General features: G+C 43.7%; 1 protein-coding gene across 2 annotated transcripts in view; it reads right to left on the bottom strand.

Moving 5' to 3' along the window:
* DNAJC5 (DnaJ heat shock protein family (Hsp40) member C5) overlaps positions 1–17,542 on the bottom strand; it is a 71,828-nt gene that overhangs the window by 35,928 nt on the left and 18,358 nt on the right. For both annotated transcript variants that reach the window (XM_039326934.1, XM_039326935.1), the window contains exon 2: positions 3,734–3,829. The gene's annotated coding sequence lies outside the window, so the exon portion shown is untranslated. The remainder of the gene's footprint in view (positions 1–3,733; positions 3,830–17,542) is intronic.

A 17,542-nucleotide genomic window follows, 5' to 3' on the forward strand; every position in this document is an offset into this window, starting at 1 on the left:
TGAATCCCACCACTGGTCCTGGGTCCTCTCAAGACAGTCTTTAGCCCAAAGGCCCCCAACCTTTGTGCACTGAGGACTGGTTCCATGGAGAGAGACTTTTCTGCAAATGGTTGGGAGCATGGTTTCATTTGCTGCCTGCGTCCCATGTGTGCACGGATGGGGCTTCGCTCATTTGTGCGGTCCGGTTTCTGGCGTGCCGCAAACCGGTGCTGGTATGTCGCCGGGGGTTGGGGACCCCTGCTCTAAGCCCGGAGGGAAAGACTAAAATCCGCCCTGCAGGAATTGAGAAACGTTTTGCAGATCCACATAGTGGGTCCAGTAAGCACTTTTGTTCAGGTACTTGTAAGAGAGACTGCTTCTATTTTCCCAAGAGAGATGCAATGAATCAGAGCAATGGACTGTTACTCCGCAAAAGAAGACAGCAAGAAAACAGGTTAAAATAGACCAGGGAAACTCTCAAAGGGCAGCGGCTAATTTAATGTAGGAACAGTTTCTGTTTACTTATATTTCTATCCCCCGTTTTTCATTTGGTTAATGACTCCAAAATGGAGATAGTGCAAACGCCAAATTTTCTTAACTGCTAGAAGAGTGAAGATCCAGCTCCTTTCTTGTTACACTGCTGTGGATCAGAGCTAAACCAAATATAGGATTGGGCAACTGAAACCAACCTTTTTTTTTACTAGAAGCTATGAAAAAAGACAGACCTATGGTAGCTATGCATCACCCATTACACCTAATTTGGGGCTTCAGGCTCCCTTGCCTGATGCAGATGATGCTCTATGAGGAGGATGGAAACATACTTAAGCACCTGATTCCTGATGAGTATTAACTGGAAGGAAGGAGGCAAACCTGGCATCCATCTCTTAAATAACAATAAATAAGTTGAACAGGAAAAAAAAATCTTGCTATATATGTTTTCTGAGGTTTTCGCAGGTGTTTGTATGTAGGTCTTTGGTTATTTGGGTTTTCTCCCACGTAAAATTGGAAGTGTCTTGGCGACATTTCGACGAAGTCTCATTCGTCATCTTCAGGCTGGTGTTTTCAGCTTCGTGCTTCGAGGAGCAATGTGTGGTCTTAGCTGTTTCTTCCTTTTAACTGCCAGTGGAGGTATGAACTGATGGGTGGGAGCTTGGCTGTGTTCTGATTGGGTGGAGGTGTGTTCTGATTGGTTAGGGGTTTGGCTGTGCTCTGATTGGATGGGGGGTTGGCTGTGCTCTGATTGGATGGGGGAGTGTTCTGTTTGGGTGGGGGCTTTGTTGTGCTCAGGTTAGTCTGAGTTGCAGGGGGATTTAAGATGATGGGCTGCCTTGCTATTTTTTGGCTTCATGTTCGTAGTCGTGCCTCATCTTCATGGTGGATGCTAGTTTGCTTCATGTATGCTTTGGTCGCACTGACCAATGACCTCTGGCGAGCCCGGGATAGGGGTCATTCCTCTATCTTGGTGCTTCTTGACCTCTCAGCGGCTTTCGATACCATCGACCATGGTATCCTTCTGCGTCGTCTCGGAGAAGTGGGGGTGGCGGCACCTTATTGCGGTGGTTCTCCTCCTACCTCTCTGACAGGTCACAGTCGGTGTTGGCGGGCGGACAGAGATTGACCCCTAGGCGCCTCGATCATGGGGTGCCTCAGGGCTCGGTCCTGTTCCCCCTCCTTTTTAACATCTACATGAAACCGCTGGGTGAGATCATTCGGCGACACGGGGTGAGGTATCATCAGTACGCGGATGATACCCAATTGTATATCTCCACCCCGTGTCCTTTTGGTGAAGCAGTCGACGTAATGTGCCGGTGCCTGGAAGATGTGAGGGTCTGGATGGGGGTGAACAGGCTTAGACTTAACCCTGACAAGACCGAGTGGCTCTGGGTCTTGCCTCCCAAAGGTCAACTTGATGGTCCATCATTAGTACTGGGGAGGGGTAAATTTACCTCCCTCAGTGCAGGCACGCAACTTGGGTGTCCTCCTGGACTCACAGCTAAATTTGGAACAACATCTATCGGCTGTGGCCAGGGAGACCTTTGCCCAGGTTCGCCTGGTGCACCAGTTGCGGCCTTATTTGGACCGGAAGGCTTTACTCACGGTCACTCAAGCCCTTGTCACCTCAAGACTGGATTACTGTAACGCGCTCTACATGGGGCTACCCTTGAAGAGCGTTCGGAGGCTGCAGTTGGTTCAGAATGCAGCCGCGAGAGCGATTGTGGGCGCGCCAAGGTATGCCCACGTGTCACCTATCCTCCGCAAGCTGCACTGGCTTCCTGTGGGTCTCCGGACGCAATTCAAGGTGTTGGTTATCACCTTTAAAGCCCTTCATGGCATAGGACCAGGTTACTTACAGGACCACATACTGCCGCACAGTTCCCAGAGACCGGTGAGGTCCCACAGATTGGGCCTCCTTCAGGTCCCGTCGGCCAGACAATGTCGGCTGGCGGGCCCTCGGGGAAGGGCCTTTTCTGTGGTGGCTCCGACCTGGTGGAATCAACTTCCCCCCCCCCCCCCGAGATTCGAACTACTCCCACCCTGCCGGCCTTTAAGAAAGCCATTAAAACTCTCCTGTTCCGGAAGGCCTGGGGCTGATGTCCACGGGGGGTGGGGGGTGGGATATGATCGGACACGCTGTATGAATGTATTTATTTTATTGTTTTATTGTCATATTATTGTTTTAAATTTTGTACGCCGCCCTGAATCCCTTGGGATTGGGCGGCATATAAATTTTAGAAATAAATAAATAAATAAAGTATGGATTGGAGGGGCTTAAAGTGGCTAATGATGCAGCTGTGGTCTGACTTCTGGTTTGTGGTTGTGCCTCATCATCGGTGTGGCTTTGGGTTTGCTTTTTGCGTGGATGTGTGGTGGTGACTTCCTGTGTGGTTTTACTGAGTGTGGGTCTGGTGTCATTCTTTGTGTTAGTGAGTCGTTTGTCAATACCCGCCCCAAAATTATGCCTTTTAGTAAAATTTATTAGCCTGAAAAAAGGCTACCACAGACTAACGTGGCTTTCCACCTATCCTGTTTCCTTGAAAATAAGACCCAACCAGAAAATAAACCCTAGCATGATTTTTCAGGATGCTCATAATATAAGCCCCATCCCAAAAATAAGCCCCAGTTAAGATTATCTGCCAGACGGACACATTTAGTACCGTATTTTCCCCAAAATAAGACCTAACGGAAAATAAGCCCTAATGTGTCTTTTGGAGCAAAAGTTAATTATAAGACCCAGTCTTATTTTCGGGCAAATACAGTACATTGCCTATGTAGGACTAATCTTTTTTTGAAAACTAACCCATATAACTGGTATGCAGTCTTTCTGACTATAAACTCTTCTTCCGCACAATATCCTAACTCCCACATGGAGATGTTTACTTGGTAACACTGACTAGACCACTGATTGGTTGTTAGTTTTCTCACCAGCGTCAGACCACTGCAATGCTAAATGGATAATACTGTAGTTACTTGGCTTTGCAATCTGGTGTACTGTGCTGCTTTTCTTTTTTTCCTTTTTTTTTTTTAGATTTTATCCTTGCCTTCATAATACTCCTATCTTTGATTAAAGTGGCAATTTTGGCCACAGATTGATACTTGGGAAAATGTCTGCCCCCTTTATTTCTATCGTCAGCTATGCTGCGTATCCTCAGCCAGATGCATTGGAAGAATCGAAGTCATGCGTTTGGTTTCTGCTGTATCATCTGCCTGTGAGTTATTTGGAAACCCTGAAAAAGATAAAAGAACTCTCACTTACTGAAACAATGCCGTCCTTGTGAAACGAGGCGAAACAGATCCTGGGTGCGGATCCTGGAGTTAAATCTTCGCAGATAGGTATGTTAACAAGGTTCTCCTAAGGGCAGAACAAAAGGGAATCACGGTCTGTTAGATTTCTGACGCTTCCAATTGTTTGTCATAGTTCTAAACTATTTTGTGCTTATAAAAAAAACACAGAAATGGAAAAGAACGCCGTTGACTGCTTAATATTTTTGTTAGAGTCAAATACTCTGCCCTTTTGCACAACGAGCAGTTTAGGCTGGTAAATCTATTTTTCTTAACAAGTACACAGAGTTTAAAAGGCCCTGGAGTTTTAAGAACTCAGATATCATTATGTATTCATTCATTTAGTGGATTTGGTACAGGACTAGTTATAACATTAAAAACAGAGAGCTTTCCCATTCCATATTCCCCTTAAAATAGCGTAAGTACTCTTCTATTTTGACTGTACCAATCACATATGCAAACTGTTAATGTTGGTTAATAACACACCGTGGGTATAAGCATCAGCCCAAAAAATGCAGCTAGCAAACATAACAGCATAATCTATTCTAAGCTCTGCCTGTTTTCTATGTACATTAGAATTATGTATGTATATTAGAATTAGAATATCTTTATTGTGTTGTTTTTCTCACAATGAAATTGAATGCTATCCACAATGCAAACTACACACCAATTAAAAGATATATTATATATGCATACAAATAAAAACATACAGCATATGGCACGCATGACAGATATATCAAACAGACAAATCTTGGATTGTACCACTAGGACTGCCATCTGGACCTTTTTGATCACATCCTACAGGCACATATGTGCCTATAGATGTGGAGAGATCTGGCCGATAGAATCGCCAAGAGTCGGACGCAACTGAATGGATAACATTGTCATCATAAACATCATCATACAGGTGCCCCTAGCTAATAATATAAACCCGTTGGCTAGTTCTGTGAACTCAATACCATACTGTAGATATCTGGTCCATTTTATGAACATGAGGTCACCACTCTTCTTTGCAAACAATTTCAGGTATCTCTAAGAAACTTGCCAATTTCCCCCCCCCCCCCAACTATGATGGCTTACAGAAGGAATTCGATGCTCTCTTCATATTACAGGCAATCCTTGACTTACAACCGTTCGTTTAGTGAACTTTCAAAGTTACAACGGCACTGGAAAAAACGTGGCTTATGACCAGTTTTCACACATACGACCGTTGCAGCATCCCGGTGATCAAAATTCAGGCACTTGGCAACTGGTGTGTATTTATGACGGTTGCATTATCTCAAGAGTCAATGACTTTGCTTGTCAGAAGATCACAAAAGTTGATCACATGAGCCTATAACACTGCGACTGTCAAAAACACGAGTCGGTTGCCAAGGGTCCAAATTTTGATCACATGACCACGAGGATGCTGCAATGGCCGTTAAGTGTGAAAATGGTCATAGGTCACTTTTTCCAGTGCCACTGTAACTTTGAACAGTCACTAAACAAACTGTTGTTAAGTCGAGGACTACCTGTATTAACTAACTCAAAGCAATTTCACTACCCACACCATCCTGAAAATATTTTAGCCTGGAGCTCTGGATCACATCTGAGCCTGCTGCTCTTACTGAAGGCCCAGCTGAAAGCACCACTGCTGAGGTAGAAGACAACCCACAACTGCGAGTAATGGGTTGTGGTTGTGGGGTGTTGCAAATCAGTCACGCTGCGTTTGTGATGCTATACACTGGCCGAGGGTCTGCTTTTTTTTTGCAGGGAACGTATTAAATGAGGAAGCAGCAGCCGCACAGATCACGATTTTGCTCCATGCTTCTTTCACGCTGTCTCATTAGTATAAAATTCACCATTCTGTAAATTAAACAAGGGGAGGTCAGTAAGAGGGGTAGATATGAAATGTGGGTTTAGAACCCACTGTGGAAACTTGAGAACCAAGAGTCCTTGAACTCAATTTCATTAAGAAAAGGACAAGCTTCTCAAGTGATAGCAGTTTTTCGTGAGACCTATCTGAATCACAGATTCTTTTTTAACCATTTACCATCCCTAATTATTTCACTCAGGAAGCAAGAATGTGTCTATAATTAGCTCTGCTGAACATAGTAGCCCAAATATCATTGCTTTAATAGGCTTGGAGGATTAAAATTCAGCTATTTAAATCTAATTGACCGGTGTTTTTGTGACCTTGTAATCTAAGCAAAGGTATTATGCAAATACAGGACACAACTAAGTATGAATTCAGGGGTCAAAAGCCCTTGCTTTGATTTCATTCATCTTCATCTGCCACTAAAGCAGTGTTTCTCAACCTTGACCATTTTAAGGCATGTGGACTTCAACTCCCAGAATTCCACAGCCAGCATTGCTGGCTGTGGAATTCTGGGAGTTGAAGTCCACATGCCTTAAAATGGTCAAGGTTGAGAAACACTGCACTAAAGCCTCTTGGTTAATACTCAATTTCCAAACTCCATCAAGGAAAGCAACAAAGCCTACTTTCGGACTCTTTTAAAGCCAAATGAATTCTGCGTTAAAATCTTTTTAACCGGGAAGCAATCTAAGATTTCAAACATGCAAATCCTATTTTTCCGCTAATGGATGTTCTTTAATCCTCTATTCTTGGTGGGAAAGAATACTAATTCTTTCCAAACTGAAAAAAAATCAAAGCAAACTCTCTACATACCTGAAAATTTAAAACATTCCTGCAAAAAAAAAAAAAAAAAAAAGAGCCTGACATAATACAGTAATTCCCACTCACTGGAAGTTTTCAAGAAAAGATTAGGCAACCAGTTGACCAGGATGGTATAAGGCAGTGATGGCGAACCTTTTAGAGACCGAGTGCCCAAACTGCAACCCAAAACCCACTTATTTATCGCCGGGTGCCAAGTGGGCATGGCCCACTGGGTGGGCGTGGCTCCTGGTGATCATGGCAGACTGGGTGGGTGTGGCCAGGGTGGGCGTAGTCACCTCGATGTTGCTCGTGGGGAGGGATGCCTGTGGGGGCCGGGCAGGGCTGGGGGAGATCCAGGGGGTCTCTGGCAAGTGGGGTGGTGGGCAGGAGGCTCGTCCTATGGGGTGAGGCAAGGTGAGGCAGGGTGGGGGTGCCATTGTCGCAGGGCAAGGCGACACAGAGGCTGGGGTGGCTTCTGCCTGACACCATGGGCCCCCGCACACAGAGGCCAGCAAGCACATGGGGGCCAACAGTGTCCGTCAGCAGCCAGAGCCTGCCGACCCCTTAACGGGCACACTCTGGGGCTCCGCAGCCCGCCACCAGCAGTTCAGAGAACCCGCCTCTGAGCTGGATGGCCAGCTGACAGATGAGGAGGCGATGCAGTGGGTTGGGAAAAAGAGAGTGTCAACGCTGCAAATACTTTATATTCTTGCTTTGACAATATGCAGAACTGTCTGGTATCTTTAGAGTTAATGCAGAGCAAAAGAGGGTGGGGGGAAAAGCCCGGGAAAAAGAGAGGAAGGAAACCTTTGATCTTCACACTGATTGGATAACGTGATACATGACTGCTAATTTAGGGAGGGAACATGCTAATAATTTAATTGCTCGGGGGAGGAGAATTTAGATCTTGGCATACCTCCGTTATGCCTGTGCCGACATTTTGTAACAATAAATGACTGGAAGTTCTTTGAAGTGTTTCATTAGCCGGAACCATAACAGAGAGCATGCGAGGCTAGGAGGGATGGGATGGGGGGGAGGGAAACCAGCCATGCTGGATGCATCCGGCCACCTGGGACCTTGGCGAGTTAGCGGACAGCTGGTTGAAGAGAGGCAGTTGCCATCTCCGGGGCATGGCGGGCATGCCCACAGAGAAGGTTCTGAGTGCCACCTCTGGCATGCGTGCCATAGGTTCGCCACCACTGGTATAAGGTCTCCTTGCCTTGAGCAGGGGGTTGGACTAGAAGACCTCCAAGGTCCCTTCCAGCCGTATGATTCTAAGAACTACAATTGAAGAAAGACCAGCACACCAGCACACTTGGGAGCTAGACCACTCCCCTAAAGAACCAAACACTCTTTTCTGCCAGGTGATCACCAGATTGTGAGTGTGCAATGTGATTTCTAAGAGCAAAGCTCAGGACGACAGACAAGATGGAGGACTTGAAGATGTCGCACCCAGAGATCCCATCAGGGACCAGCCATGCAAAGTATCAGCTGCACGTAAGAACAGGCTTAACAAGCAGGATAAGCAACATAAAAACATTAATGCTTCACGTGTAATGTGTGATATGATAGCAGTCTTCCAAAATCTCAGGGGCTGCCCCAAAGAAGAGGGAGTCAAGCTATTCTCTAAAGCGCCTGAAGGCAGGACAAGAAGCAACGGAGGGAAGCTAATCAAGGAGAGAAGCAACCTAGAACTAAGGAGGAATTTCCTGACATTCAGAACAATTGATCAGTGGAACAACCTGCCTCCAGAAGCGGTGAATGCTCCAACACTGGAAGTTTTTAAGAAGAGACTGGACAGCCATTTGTCCGAAATGGTATAGGGCAGTGGTTCTCAACCTGTGGGTCGGGACCCCATTTGGGGTCGAACGACCTTTTCACGGGGGTCGCCAAACAAGGCTGTCCGCCATTTTCTCCTTTTCTTTGGCCATGCCCCTAGCACCCGGTGATGTGTAAGTGGTTGGGGGTCACCACAACATGGGGAATTGTATTATGGGGTCGCGACATTAGAAAGGTTGAGAACCACTGGTATAGGGTTTCCTGCCTGAACAGGGGGTTGGACTAGATAACCTCCAAGGTTCCTGGCTGAGGAATTCTGGGAGTTGAAGTCCACAAGTCATAAAAGGGCCAAGTTTGAAGACCCCTGGATTAAGATACTGGTTTTGCTCTCCACTTTCTTCATGATTCCTAGTACATCCCCTCGGAAAGCTAAGGGGGTCCTTGAAATAGGGATTGTTTGGGAAATTCACCTTCATGACTCTTATTCTGCAAAATCCTTGCCTTAGGAGAGCTGTAATTTGCAGCACATGAAGACATTTATGAAGGCATAAAATTGCTTTTTATTTCCAGCTGCTAATTTATTTTTACCCTAAGCTTTTTAACAATGGTTGAATATTAATTCCAACCTGTAGGCAGGGGGATTATGGAGGACCTCAACTGTGTTTCCTGTGAAGCTGCCAAGAATAAATCTTTAAAAAGATACTTAAAATCTTACAAGACCACCAGAGTTTTAAATATTTCGGTTACTCATTCAAAACCTTACAAGATTTGGGACGGGAGTATTAAAAGACTGAGTGATCTCACACTGTTTTGACCATTTGTCCCTTAAAAATAGCTTTAGTTTTTTGAGTGTTTTGGGCTGCAAACTATAAACAATTGTTGTACAGCAGTGTAAAGAAAGCTCTTTTTTTTTTTTTTTGTAAAAAGTGCAGAAAAGCCAGATGTACTGATCAACGTAAAGCAGGGGTTTCCAACCTTGGCCATTTTTAGACTAGGGTGCACTGCAACTCCCAGAATTCCCCAGCCAACATGGACTTGTTGAAGTCCACCAGTGGCCAAGGTTGGACACCCCTGAGGTAAAGGGGAAAGACTGAGAATTGCTGATATAGAAGCTTTTGTTCCATTTTCACTTAGGTGAAATTCTTAAATCTTTAATAAAGATAACGGCTGCTATCAGTTCAAGGACTGATAGTTTTTCAAATATTGCCAGAGGGAAAATACTGTCAGATGTTAAAATATTCGAAGTATCTATGTGCCCAAACTGTGCTGCTTTTCTTCTTCTGTCCCTTTACTGTAAGACGCTAAGAAAAAGACTCAGGCATGTCTTGAGCAGAGATTTGAAGCTGCTGCAGAGCTGCTTGTCACAGCTTGAGACAGCATGAGAATCTCTGTGTGTTTATTGGGTTTTATATACTTTTTACATACATAGGCTTTACCATTAAATGCTGACATTTTACATTCATAAGTTTAACCATTAGATGCTGACATAAAGTTTCCTCATTGGAAAATTCCTTCATACAGTATAAGCAACTATTTTCTAGTAACACATTACATGATCAAAGACCAGATAAGAACAAATACAGGTAGATCAAAAGGAGAAAGAACTGACAAAGGCAGGAAGAGATAGGAAGTAACTTAAGCATATTATCTGTTTAGGTAGGTGAGGCAAAAGTGGATGACCTTCTGGCTGCTTCATTAGGACAAAGGGTATCAAAAGGTTATGAGGTTTGTGGGGGGGAACAGCATGGCAGTTTGCTGCGCGTGCATTTCCCCCCACACTTTACACCTTTTGCTTTGTTTGATACATGTACTTATAATTCTTTAAGTAAAAGTAGTCCTCACTTACTGATCACTTGTTCGGCAACTGTACAAATTAGGAATTAGCTAGAAGTTCTGTGACCACTGTGGGAGGTCAGCCCCCCCCCAGAGGAGGAAATATTAAAAGGGCAGAAAAATATATTTCCTCAAAGGATCTTAAAGAGGCAGGAAAGCATGCCCAGTTTTCTTAATAGTCCCAAGTCTCCCTCCCCCAAGCAGAAACCAGCTCTGTAGAAATGCAGATGCAGACCATTCAGGAAAGTTGGAGCTAGAAGCTTAGGAAGACAAAGACACCTAAAATCTGCATACCTCACCCAAACTCTAAGAGTCCTTAGGCCCAGCACCAGGGAAGCAGGATATGACCTTTGGGACATAATAAGATTAACCCATCACCATCAGAATACCAGAAAAGCATACTCAGACTCAGGTCAAAGTTCATGCCACAGGAACAGGAAACCACTCAGAACAAAAGGCTCCAGAGGGTATAAAAACCCATTCCCTACATATGCTCAGACCTTTTTTTCTCTCTTCTCTGCCAGAACCATCTTCCTGTCTGGCTCTGATCTTCAATAAACTGCAACCTTCTTTCTAAAGCAGTCGCCATGTTGTTTATCCCCGGCTTGGACTGAACCATGATGAAGACTTTTCTTCCAACACCACTATCATGTGAACACAATTTGGGCATTTGGCAACCAGCTTAAACTTGCAAGGGTAGCAGCATCCTGTTTGTGATCTTCCCTAACGGCTTCCCACAAGAAAAGTCAAAGCTGGCAGGGAAGATTGCAAGTCCCTCTGGTTAAGTCCATGTTTCCCGCAGTTGCACCACGCTGTCCATCCCCTCCCCCTTCTTGCACTCATGCCCAGCCACCCCATCCATCTGTGGTCTTCCTTTTTTTTAAATGTAATAAAATTAATAAATCTATTTTTATTACATTTAACATTGAACAGAACCTGCAATTTTAACGCAAGTAAAAATGAAAGCAACCTTATTAGGTTTCAGACGAGAGATAAAATGCAAAATAATAAAAAAGGAAAAGGCATGAGGGGAAAAAATAACTACCCCTTTTCCATCCCTGGCCTTTCTATGTTTGCATCATCTGTCCCCTGGCTTCCTGCACCTGTGTGTAAGCCTGCACCACACCTCCCAAGCCCTCAACTCACAACTGGCTGTATTCGCTCCCTGCTGCAGCATCCACCCACCCACCCATCCATCCATCCATCCATCCATCCATCCATCCATCCATCCATCCATCCATCTTCTTGGACTTGCTCTGGGCCACCCAGCCCCAACCTTCCTGCATTTAGGCAAGAAAAATAAAATGCACAGGTATAGTATAGGGGGTACCTAACTGTGAGAGGGATCTCGGAGTCCTAGTGGACAATCACTTAAATAGGAGCCAGCCGTGTGCTGCAGCTGCCAAAAAAGCCAACACAGTGCTGGGCTGCATTAACAGAGGGATAGAATCAAGATCACGTGAAGTATTAATACCACTTTACAATGCCTTAGTAAGGCCACACCTGGAATCCTGCATCCAGTTTTGATCACCACGATGTACAAAAGATGTTGAGACTCTAGAAAGAGTACAGAGAAGAGCAACAAAGATGTTCAGGGGACTGGAGGCTAAAACATACAAGGAACGGTTGCTGGAATTGGGTATGTCTAGTTTAATGAAGAGAAGGATGAGGGGGGACATAATAGCAGTGTTCCAATATCTCAGGGGCTGCCCCAAAGAAGAGGGAGTCAAGCTCGTCTCCACAATGCCTGAAGGCAGGACAAGAACCAAAGAGAGAAGCAACCTAGAACTAAGGAGAAACTTCCTGACAGAACAATTAACCAAGGAGAGAAGCAACCTAGAATATAAGGAGGAATTTCCTGACAGAAAAATTAGCCGGTGGAACAACCTGCCTCCAGAAGTGGTGAATGCTCCAACACTGGAAGTTTTTAAGAAGAGACTGGACAGCCATTTGTCTGAAATGGTATAGGGTTTCCTGCCTGATCAGGGGGTTGGACTAGATGACCTCCAAGGTCTCTTCCAACATCATCATCATCACCATCATTATCATTATTATTAAACCCTGAGCTACAAATATTCTCTTCTATCTAAAGTCTCTTTCCTGACCTGGTCTATCTTGAAGGGCTGACAAGTATTTTTATGCTTAAGGGTGTCTTTATAAGGAAGCTGTTTACTTTAAAATGTCATAATCTCATGAGAATCTTAATATGCGTGGTTCTGATTTTTTAAATTTGTTATATCCATGGATGTTAAAGACACAGTACACACATTTCTAAAATGAACAGATCGATTGTGGATTGGCCAATCTACAAACACAGCGGGCATTTCTGTACAGTATATGGGCAAGACGTAGGCGTAGTTTAAACCAACTTGGAAAACACTGAAAACTGGATTAAAAATCATAACTGGTTGCTCAAGCCAAGATAATTAATTGGAGCTGAGCATGTGTGAAGGAGAATGTGTTGCAATAATACTGATCCAAAACAATTAAGAATGAACAAGTCTTAGAAAGCCAGACACGTGCTGTGTTCTTGTTTACATAAGTTTGGAGCTAGGAGCATTGCCGAATCAGAAGGTAACCCTCGACTTACAACCACAATTGCGATCAGAATTCCCATTGCTAACCGAGGCGATTGTTAAAGTGAGTCATGCCTGATTTCACGATCTTTTGGGCCACGGTTGTTAAATGAATCACTGCAGTTGTTAAGTGAATCCAGCTTCCCCCACTGACTTTGCTTATCAGAAGCCAGCTGGGAAGATCACAAATTGTGATTACATGACCCCAGGATGCTGCAGCTGTTGCAAATGCATGTCGGTTTCCAAATGTCCAAATTTTGGTCTTGTGACCGTGGGGATGCTGTGACAATCCTAAGCAGGAGGGCCGTTCTTTTGCAGTACCGTTGTAGCTTCGAATGGTTGCTAAACGAATCCTAAGTTGAGCACTACCTGTACTAGCCTTCTGTTGCCAACAGGGTCAACAAAAGCATCTAGAGATGCTTGCAAATAAAGCATGAAGGAATAGCTTTGTTGTGTTTATTCCAAGCACCTGCTTCCAAGAATTAACCATTGGCAAGGAACTCTTCATTATGCACAGCAAATGGACCCATTTAGCCACGTGCATTTAGGAGAAGCCAATCCTAACCCAAAACGCCACACTCAACATTATTTTCGTAAATTAGAAAGTTCCAGACATTGGTGTGCTTCTTAGAGCAAAGGTATTCCTTCCCTTTCCCATTTCTTGCTATTATGGCCTTTTCCATCGAGGAAGTAGAATTGCACATGGTGGATTGTAAGCCATACATTCATATGAAAGCATTACAGTAATGTAATTATTTCTTTTGTAGTGATTTCTTCAGAGCTAGTTAAAGGCAGCAGGCTGGAATCTGGGAAACCAGGAGTTCTGATCCTAGAAAGAAGGTAAGGACAAATCACTTCCATAAATGCTGCCAGGAAAACTGCAGGGATTTGTCTATGTAATGACAAGTGATTTCTTATTTAAAATGTCCTTTTCTTCTTCAAAAACTGTTGCACACTGAATTGATATTTTTATTGAGCTGTCTGAGATCACTTTCCTAGTTAACATTAACTGTCAAAATATATGTGTCCTGGAATTTTATTTTTGCTTCAGTCTGCTGTATATGTATATGTCTCTGTCTGTCTGTCTGTCTCTCTCTCTCTTTCTGTGTATGTAGATTTAGGAAATTACTGAAAACATAACAGTTCAGGACAACTTTGAATGCCTGAATGCAACCATTTAGTTACCTATTGTTTCTTTTTAAATCTCAGATCAGATGGTTTTGATGTTATTTTGTCATTTTTAACTTCAGGCCTTTTGTCTGAATTGATTATGCTGTAGATATTGTAATGTAAATCATTCAACGTGTAGAAAAGCACGTTTGAGTGTTGAAGTCAGTCTGCTTAAACTATTCAGTGACAAATAAGAAATAATATTGGCTCATACCACTCACGGTTGTTACTGTGCGTAGATTAATACTCAGTGCACGAGAATTAAATAAGAGGATCTTAAACACTTAATACAAGAAAGGTAGGTATAATTTAATAAGCATAACAGAAACCTGAGAGAATCTCTCTTATAACTTGGATATTGCTGAAGAAACAGAAGTAATTAAAGGAGCCTGGTGGTACCTTTTCCTATTAACAAATTATATTAAAAGTCATAGGCTTTTGTGAGTCATAGCTCACTTCATCAGGTGCATAGAGTGGCTGGCTTGATGTGGGATTTATTGTAAATCGGGTTGAGGTGGAGGGGAAGACAAGCTTGTTATGTAAATGTGAGATAGATTTACAGATACTATATCAATAAACAATTGCAATGTATTAAAGTGAGAATAACAGAATAACATAATTGGAAGAGATCTTGAATATCTTCTAGTGCAGGGGTACGCAACCTTGGCTCTTTTATGACTCGTGGACTTCAACTCCCAGAATTCCTGAGCCACGCTGAGGGGAAAGGGAGAGGTTTCCATGCTGTGCCATGGCTGGCTCAGGAATTCTGGGAGTTGGAATCCACACATCTTAAAGTTGCTGAGGTGGAGAAACAATGGACTAGGCCAGGGGTAGGCAACCTTGGTTCTTTTATAACTCATGGACTTCAACTCCCAGAATTCCTGAGCCAGCATGGGGGAACTATGGCCCCCCTCATGACTCGTGGACTTCAACTCCCAGAATTCCTGAGCCAGCCTGGCTCAGCTTGGAAACCTCTCCCTTTTCCCTCAGCGTGGCTGGCTCAGGAATTCTGGGAGTTGAAGTCCACGAGTCATAAAAGAGCTAAGGTTGCCTACCCCTGTTCTAGTCCAACCCACTGCTCAGGCAGTAGACCCTATATACTATTTCAGACAAGTCTCCTCTTTAAAAACTCCAGTGTTGGAGCACCCACAAGTTCTGGAGGCAAGCAATTCCACTGGTTAATAGTTCTCATTGTCAGGAAATTTCTCTCTAGTTCTAGGTTGAATCTCTCTTTAATGATCTTCCCCATGTTACTTCTTGTCCTGCCTTCAGGTGGTTTGGAAAATAGGTTGACTCCCCTCTTCTTTGTGGCAGTCCCTCAAATATTATCACTCCTAGTCCTTCTTTTCATCAGACCACACATTCCACTGTCTATAACAGTGATGGCGAACCTTTTAGAGACTGAGTGCCCAAACTGCAACCCAAAACCCACTTATGCATCGTTGAGTGCCGGGTGGGTGTGGCCCATTGGGTGGGTGTGGCCCATTGGGTGGGTGTGGCCCATTGGGTGGGCGTGACTACCGTGGTAACGGCAGACTGGGTGGGCCTAAAAAGTTCAATCAATCAATTCCAATTTTGCAAGATCTTATTTTTTCCCGCGAGGTTGAAATTGACTGATTGATTGAACCTCTTTTTTTTTTGCACACAGCGGCAGCGGCCTAAAGCGAAAAGTTTTTATAAAACCCAGCTGAAGGCCTAGGTCTGGGCGACGGTGCACGTGCCCAGAGAGAGGGCTCCGAGTGCCGCCTCTGGCACCCGTGCCATAGGTTTGCCACCACTGGTCTATAATATATATTATAATATCACAATATATAATAGATATTCTGTGGCGTTTGTTCGGAGATATCATGAAAACTTTTAATGTATCTGAGTTCAGCTAAGTAATAGAAAGAGAAGAATAATTGCACCATTACATTATATATTGAAAGTATCCTTGCTCATAAATGAAAGTTGGCAGTAAAGAGTCTAAAGTAAGTGGAGAGAAGGAAATAATAAAAATACGGTTGTTCTTTTCTCCCACCCAATCATGGAGAAAATGTGAAGGGCCCCTCCTAAAACCAAAACAGAGACCTTAAAGAGAAAATATGAAGTTGTGTTACTGCTTTGAACTGAAGACAATTTTTGGCCCTTCATGGCTGCTCCTGCCTTATTGACTTTTGTCTGTCAGGGAATGGCAGAAGGTAGAAAAAAAGCAGCTATTTTATTTAATGCCAACTGACAGATAAAACATTATTGGTGAAATGGAACTAACGGAAAGTGATCATGTAATGCTAATGTTCTTGATGGTAAAGGAAACTACAGCTGGGTGCAGTTGAGTGCAGGGAAATGGATTTTTGTAAGAGGAACAATAGTTGTGATGTCATTCTAGGAAGGCGCTACAGCAGTGGTTCTCAACCTTTTTAATGCCGCGACCCCCAACCGGTCGTAAGTCGAGGACTGCTCAACTGGTGCAGCACCGTTTGCAGAATGGGACTTTTGGCGGGCTCAGCAGGGCAGAGACAGCCTGGACAATTCCTATTGGCTTTTGAAAGCCAATAGAATTAGACTCTATTCAAGAAAGTCTATTCTATTGGCTAATAGAATAAAAGGGAGTAGCACAGCTAAGGAAAAGGGGGGAAAAATGGCAGACTACGTTGTTTGGCGACCCCCGTGAAATGGTCGTTCAACCCCAAATGGGGTCCCGACCCACAGGTTGAGAACCACTGCACTACAGAGAAGAAAAGGCTGGTTGGATGGTCCAAAGAAAAATAAATGCTCAGAATATGGCTGCCACAAAATTCCAGCAAGGGAGAGAACAGGAAGCACAAGCCACCGGGACTATCCAAAAACTGTAATAAGGAACTGAGAAAAAAAAGACAACATTTACAGGAAATAGAAAGAGGAACAAGTCAGCAGCTAGCCCAAAATTGTAGACCATCTTAAACTCAGAAAAGCTGAACCTCAGAATGAGTTGAAGTTGGTGAAGGACGCTAAGAATACCAAGAACTCATTCAGATATTTTCAAAATAAAAGGAAGAGAAAAAAATTGGTTAACCGGCTGCTGAATGAAAATGGCAGCATGCTGAGAAATAATAACAACAATAACAATAATAACAACAATAATAAAGTCCAACCCCCTGCTCAGGCAGGAAAATACCATTTCAGACAAATGGCTGCCCAGTCTCTTCTTAAAAACTTCCAGTGTTGGAGCATTCACAACTTCTGGAGGCAGCTAGTTCCACTGGTTAATTGTTCCCACTGTCAGGAAGTTTCTCCTTAGTTCTAGGTTGCTTCTCTCCTTGGTTAGTTTCCATCTGTTGCTTCTTGTCCTGGCTTCAGCATTTTGGAGAATAGCTTGACTCCCTCTTTTCTTTGTGGCAGCCCCTGAGATATTTGAACACTGCTACCATATCATACTATAGGCAGAACTAATAAACTTTAATTATAACAGAATAACAAGAGTTGGAAGGGGCCTTGGAGGTCTTCTAGTCCAGCTCAAGTAGGAGACCCTGTTTCTTCCAAAAGCCTCCAGTGATGGAGCACCCACAACTATTGAAGGCAAGCCATTCCATTGGTTAATTGTTCTGTCAGAAAATTTCTTTTTAGTTCCATAATTATGTTCTTCAATAAAAATATGTATTTATTTCCTTGCAATGATTTATAGTTTTCAGTGCCAGATGAATTACATCTGAGGGTCCTGGTCAATCCTGGACAATGACAGTGTTTCCCAAACTTGACAATTTTAAGGCATGTGGACTTCAACTCCCAGAATTCCACAGCCAGCGTTGCT

This window comes from Crotalus tigris, unplaced genomic scaffold (assembly GCF_016545835.1).
Source record: "Crotalus tigris isolate CLP2741 ecotype Arizona unplaced genomic scaffold, ASM1654583v1 scf7180000024347.1601321, whole genome shotgun sequence".
Lineage (NCBI taxonomy): Eukaryota > Metazoa > Chordata > Lepidosauria > Squamata > Viperidae > Crotalus > Crotalus tigris.